The sequence below is a fragment of the Cibotium barometz genome, chromosome 22 (assembly GCF_041138505.1).
Source record: "Cibotium barometz isolate CiBa-2024 chromosome 22, ASM4113850v1, whole genome shotgun sequence".
NCBI lineage: Eukaryota > Viridiplantae > Streptophyta > Polypodiopsida > Cyatheales > Cibotiaceae > Cibotium > Cibotium barometz.
The window spans coordinates 20567496-20574161 of NC_141067.1; the positions used below are offsets into that span (position 1 = coordinate 20567496).

A 6666-nucleotide genomic window follows, 5' to 3' on the forward strand; every position below is an offset into this window, starting at 1 on the left:
AAAATAAGAATCGACCATTTTCTTACAAGGCCCTACAAATGACCTCCAAAATGTCCTAATGCTCGTCACTTTTCTTACATGGTTAAAGAAATATAGGAGATAGAGCCCACTTGTTTTGAGCAGATACTTTGAAAATGGGAAGATGCCATGGATGCAAGTATGATATGAGAATTAGTGTGATATGGAAATTAGTGCATTTGACCAAGGATAAGAAGGGAATTGGATGTAAGTGGGTTTACAAGATCAAGCATAATTCAGATGGATCTGTATATGAATAGATATTAAGACTAGTTGATGCACAGACATCTAGCATTGACTATGAGAGGAGATCTTCAGTCTGATTATGAGAGCTATCAAATGGTTGGTCTTTACATTAGATGTGTATAAAGAATGCATTCTTGCATGCTAATTTGCAAGTTTACATGATGATGTAGCCACTAGGTTATGAGAGCAATGCACATCCAAATTTTGTGTGCAGTTTATGCAAAGCCTTGTATGGCTTGAAGCAGGCACCCAAAGCATGGTCAAACAACATCGGGAAATATCTTGTTACCATATAAAGGAAGCCATATTGATGGATTTTTCCTCTTGTATAATCTTCTTTAGGCTACTAATGATAAAATATATAGGTTACCTTAAGTTCGCTTACCATGTCAAAGTCGAGAGAAGAAGCAGTGGATCATTTATGAGCCTTCACCTTCTCTTATTTTTCTACTTCACTACATTTTCCATATACGATTAATCTATTAGGATAACCCCTATTTTATGTAAGGACCTTTCCTAAACCGCTCTACACCTATATTTCTAGATTTGATGAAGCTAAGTTCATAAATTCCATCTACATGGTCCTATTAATGGTTCCACTTTCAAACACGAATACATTTTAGGCATCATCTTTTATTTTTTCATTAAAAACATATTTCAATAAAAAATATATTTTTAATTACTTCATCTTTTAAAAACATATTAACCTTTTTTATATTACATGAAGTAATTATTTTTGTATGCATCAATTTTTTTTAAACGTAAACCGGTAATTCATACCTTAACAAGTGTACTCTTTAAAACTATTACAACTATTTATACTTAGTTTTAAATTTTTGATTATATGCTTATCCAACCTAAGTTTATTCTGCATTGATAAATTTCCATAAACTAAATTTAATCCACGTTTGTATACTTATGTATATAGTTTAGAAAAGAAAATTGGATACTAGTAGAATTTTAGATCTTATTTTTGAACAAAAGTTAATTTAGTAATGTTAGTTTAAAACATCAAATACTTGAACAAATTATAGACCTTAATATTTATATAGTTACTTTTAAAAAAAATTAGTGTAATATATAATAAGAAACAAACCTGATGGAGGATATAGAGATAAACTATAATTTAAAAATATAACTAGGACATGGGTTTCTCCTTATTTTGTGTAATGCAATGAGTTTCTGATCCAATGCATAATAATTAGGCTTGAATTGTGGCTACAAATGTGAATGCAACGCATGAAGCTTTGGCATGGATTAGTCCCCAATAATATGCATACCAAATTTCGATCCCATAAATTACAGTAGAAGGGGAGATCCTCCCCAGAAAACTGATAGTATTCACATGATTAAAGCTCATATATGGTGGGTGGAACATGTCCATGATGTGAGTGTAGGAGAAGAACTTGTGCAAAAACAAATGGAAATTCAGGTTCAAGCCATGGACATGGTGCCCCTTTGAGAGAGAGAGAGAGAGAGAGAGAGAGAGAGAGAGATTAAGAGACAAAGCGAGATGTGATAGCCAACAATTGAGAGAGATTGCACATCACAATGATGTTTGTACTATGAGAATAATTCCACCATGTATAAGAGACATACGGAGATGTGATAGTAGCCCAACAATTGAGAGAGATTACACATCACAATAATGTTTGTACTAGGATAATAGTTCCACCATATATAACAATAATGATTGTATTATGATAATAATTCCACCATATACAATGATTATATAGGCATGAGGGCCTTATCTTATATTCTTTTATTAAGGGGTTGTTCACACAGCACTTGACAATTACTAGACTCCGAAATATCCAACAAACCCCTCTTCAGAGTGAAGTGTCAGCTAAGAGTGATACATAACCTTCAATATGATGATTTGGGCTCTTAGATTGCAATCATGTAATACAAAAGCACACAATGATGCCAACACATGAAATTCTCATGTTAGGTCCAATTGCATACATTAGTCTGTTTATAGACAATCCTCTCTCTCTAAGTAGGGAAAGTAAGATAAAAAGAAGCAAACCCTTCTATAGAAGGCTTATAAAAAAGATATCCAAATATTGAGATGTTGGGAGACATCCCTAGCATATAACCCATAAATCATACATAATTAGAAGATAATGTTGGAAGTTTGAAAAACTCACCACGTTGGTGTAATGTCTATGAAGATCATCCTTTGATGTCATTACCAAGCGATTGACACTTGGACTATCATTTTGCAGCTCAAGGGCCAAGGGAGAGTACCTCTTAATGCTCGATTTAAAAGCTATAATGAAGGATTTGTTGTTGATGTGGCATGGTCGCTTTAATGCAAAAGGATTTCTTGTGGAAAAGCTCCAAAAACTTATCGATGTGCAAGGTTTTCAATTTGATGAAGTGCCGAATTCTTGATTGTGTAGAGGCTATACTTACGCCAACTTTACCCTAATTTTTGAAAAGCCGCAATTTCTTGTGGCTTCAAGAGCTTAAATTTGTTGGTTTTTTCCATACTTGAGAAAAGCATCAAATTTTTTTTCAAGGCAATGCCTCTGATTTGATGATTATGCAATGCTCCCCCACCTCCCTAAAAGCATATGCAAAAATGTAGTGTAGTTTGGAGGAAGCGATTAACGCAACAAATGAAGGGGGTGGATATATATGGGAATATCAACTCACAAGTCAATGATTTGGAACTTGAGAACTTCAAAAAACTGAAGGTGATTAGGGTTAATCACTCGATTAGGAAAGGAAATCGATGATTGCTTGGTTTTCATCACCCACTTGATGGTTTGCCTTTAAACTTGAAACTCAGTTAGCTTGTATCACCGATTAGAAGACCCTAAGAGAAATTGTTCATTTTACATGTAGCCCTCAATGCTGTAAATTATGTTTTTCCATGAGTTTATGATGTGTTTTCACCACATTTTCTTTGAGTTGAAATAAGCCCCTCGAGGTCAGGTAGCTCTGTGTTATCTTCAAAACACACTAAAAATATCAAAGAATGATTCTCTATAGAGGGAGAACAAGGAAAAACATTGCCAGGGGGTGCCTAGGCAAAGAGGAAAAAAGGGTTCTTACTAAATGAAAGGTGATTAATGGGAGTATCATGGATCAAGGCTCTGATACTATATTTGTGTTTGCATGATTAGAGCTCATGTTATGGTGGGTGGAAGGTGCCAATGATGTGAGTGTAGGAGTAGAACTTGTGCAAAGAGAGATGGCGGTTCAAGCCATCGAGATAGTACTTAGAGAGAGGGATAGAGAGAGAGGGAGAGGGAGAGGGAGAGAAAGATGTGATAGCTAATAATAGCGAGAGATTGCATAATGCAACAATGATAATACTTTCACCATGTACAATGATTTATATAGGCACCAAAGCCCCATCTTATGTTCTCTTATTAAGAGGGTGTTCACACACAAGTGGGGGACACTTAACTAGACTTTAAAATATCCAAAGAAAAATGTGCCTTTTGTGCCTTTAAAATGTGGCAAACACTTAGAGAGCTTAGGTTTGTTTCACCCCTACTAGCACATAGACCCCCCCCTCTCTCTCTCTCACCCCTACTAACACATCTCTCTCTCTCTAAGATTCATCAGAAAAAAGGAAGGAAGGCGAGTCACAATTCTCTCTCTCTCTCTAAAAGATTCATTTGAGAACAGGAAGGCGAGTCACATTCACACCCGTGTCACGTGTGGTCCCAACTTCCAAAAGGACTTGGACCAACAAATTATGTTGACTCCTTCGTCCTGCGTGGCACGTATGGCCGGCACATCCGTGGCACGTAGAGGATAGAAGACTACAGCGAGCGTCAGGATACAACATAAATCACAAGGTGATGGTCGGAGACTACGTCAATCACTGTGACGTCCTCCCTTCCGGCAGATCAGATAGCGGGAACGTCGACCGGGTCGGCATGGACATGGACTCTTTCTTAGAGCGGATAGGACTGGTTCCTTGGAGAGCGGATGATAAGACTCGTTCTTTCCAGCCAGCGGCGTCGTGCAGCATATAAATACGACGTCAGGCGCATGAGGATCGGCGTAGCCTATTCTTCTGATCATCTATCTCCAATATCACAGCTTTCGCTTCTCATCATCTCCAATATCCCAGCGTGCTCACAGTCCGCAAGCCACAGCTATGGCAGCAGCTAGCAGCTTTCTGCTTCTACTGGCGGTGATGCTCATGTCTCCGCTCATATTAGAAGTGAGGGCCGCGGATGAAGACCCTCTGCAGGACTTCTGTGTGGCGGATAACACCAGCATGATCACCCTCAACGGGTTCGCCTGCAAGCCGGCCGATGAGGTGCAGGACGCCGACTTCAAGTTCACGATGCTTGAGCATCCCGCCAAACCTATCAAAGGGCTGGGCGTCTCCGTCAACCTGGCCAGTGCAGCCAACTTCTTTGCTCTCAACACGCAGGGCCTGTCCATCGCCCGCATCGACTTCGACCCCAAGGGATTAAACCCGCCCCACGTTCATCCCCGCGCCACCGAGGTGCTCTTCCTGGCCGAGGGCACGCTCAAGGTGGGCTTCGTCACCGCCACGCCCAACAATACCCTCTTTGAGCAGACCCTCTCCCCCGGCGATCTCTTTGTCTTCCCTCGCGGCCTTGTGCACTTCCAGCTCAACCCCGACGAGCACCAATCCGCCCTCGCCATCTCCGCCCTCAATAGCCAGAACCCGGGCACCTCGCAACTCGCCGCCGCTCTCTTCGACGCCTACCCACCCCTCCCCGAGGAGGTGCTAGAGATAGCCTTCGGCATCGGCAAGGATGAGGTGGAAAGCCTCATTGCCAGCGTCGCCAAAACCCTTTCTTAGCTTGATTAGACGCCGCCAACTTATACACGCACACTCTCGTGAATAAACTACCGTCACAAAGTTCTCTCTCGTGAATATTTCTTTTGAAATAATGACACTGTTTTCTTATCTCACGTGATTGACAAAAAAAACTACATGGGCCATGGCCTCACAAAATTTTATGAATATTGCCCATTGTGTAACTAGGTTTTAAAAACTTGCTTATCACGTTTTTAGAATATAACTATACCTTTACAACTTATACACACTCATAGGTTTATGAAAAAGAGAGATAGATATTGAGAGAGAGAGAGAGAGAGAGAGAGAGAGAGAGAGAGAATGTGTTCTTCATAATCAATGGAGATGATTGAGATCTAGATTGAGATTCAAATCAAGACTCTGAGTGAGATCAAGGTCAAGATTGAGGTTGAGACAAATACTGTGCTCGGTTATATTGTTTGGAAAATTTCATTTTAAGTCCCTACAGAGGCTAGAATGTGCAAAATTGTTATATTTGAGTCTTTGCAAGACGAGAGTGAAAGTGTGTTATAATAATTTTCTAAGATTAAAATTGACCTCTCTACTACAGAGGTTAAAAGAGTCTCTACAGAGATGCGAGTGCAATGCGAGTGATGGATCGCGGGTGGTCGGATGGATCAAGCTTCTTTTAGAGTAATACATGTCATTAACGAAGAAAACATAAGTTGTTGATAATGCACAAACTGTGAATGGGAGATATAACTGGATATCTTACCCTTATAATGACATGTCTCATTTTTGGGATACTCCCTAATGGGATAATCTAACCACCAAGGGCAATATTCCTTCTCCCAATCACTAAGCCCATGATCTTGCATCCAAGAGGGAAAAATGCATCCCTTCCTAGAAGAATCTATCCACTCCTCGAGAAAATCAAGCATATCCTCATCAATAGAGTGCTCATCATGTAGCTTCACTTATTAGGGGACATTTGAACATATTTTGTGACTTTTACTAATAAAAGTAATTAGCAGCGGACCAATAAGAATAGAGGATTGTGCACATTTGGTCTCCTTTGAATATAGCGAGGGAGACTAGGCTTTCAGTAATTAGCAACAGACCAATAAGAATAGAGGATTGTGCACATTTGGTCTCCTTTGAATATAGCGAGGGAGACTAGGCTTTAGGGAGGGGGACTAGGTTTTCAGTACTAATAATTACACTTGTCCCTTTAAAAAAGTAGAGGGTTTAGGGTAGGTATGGTCCCACCATTTTTCGTGGCTCAAAAAATCCTTAAAATTTTGAAATTTTTTGAGATCCCCCCAAAACTCACTTTCCCCCCCAAAAACCCATCTCAAATTTCATTGTAGTCAAAAATTTCATTTTCAAGTCCGCTTTCCCTCTTGAACGTCCAAATCAAACTCTTCCTCCCTTCCTTTTCCATCTCTATCTCATTTGCCCAACCCTAATGAAACCATTAAAGCCCGAAACCCTAAACTTTCTCCTCCATCTTAATCTCTCTGCCTTCTCAGAGCTCCATCTCTTTCATCTTCAATGCTCCCGTAAAACCCTAGTTTGCACATCATCTTTGATCTCTTTCCTTTTTACTATGTAACCCTAACCTTTCTACTCTAGCTTCC

General features: G+C 39.7%; 1 pseudogene; it reads left to right on the forward strand.

Annotated features, from left to right (window-relative positions):
* Positions 1–4387: 4387 nt before the first annotated feature.
* LOC147626370 (germin-like protein 8-5 pseudogene) lies at positions 4388–5068 on the forward strand (annotated as a pseudogene).
* Positions 5069–6666: the final 1598 nt, after the last annotated feature.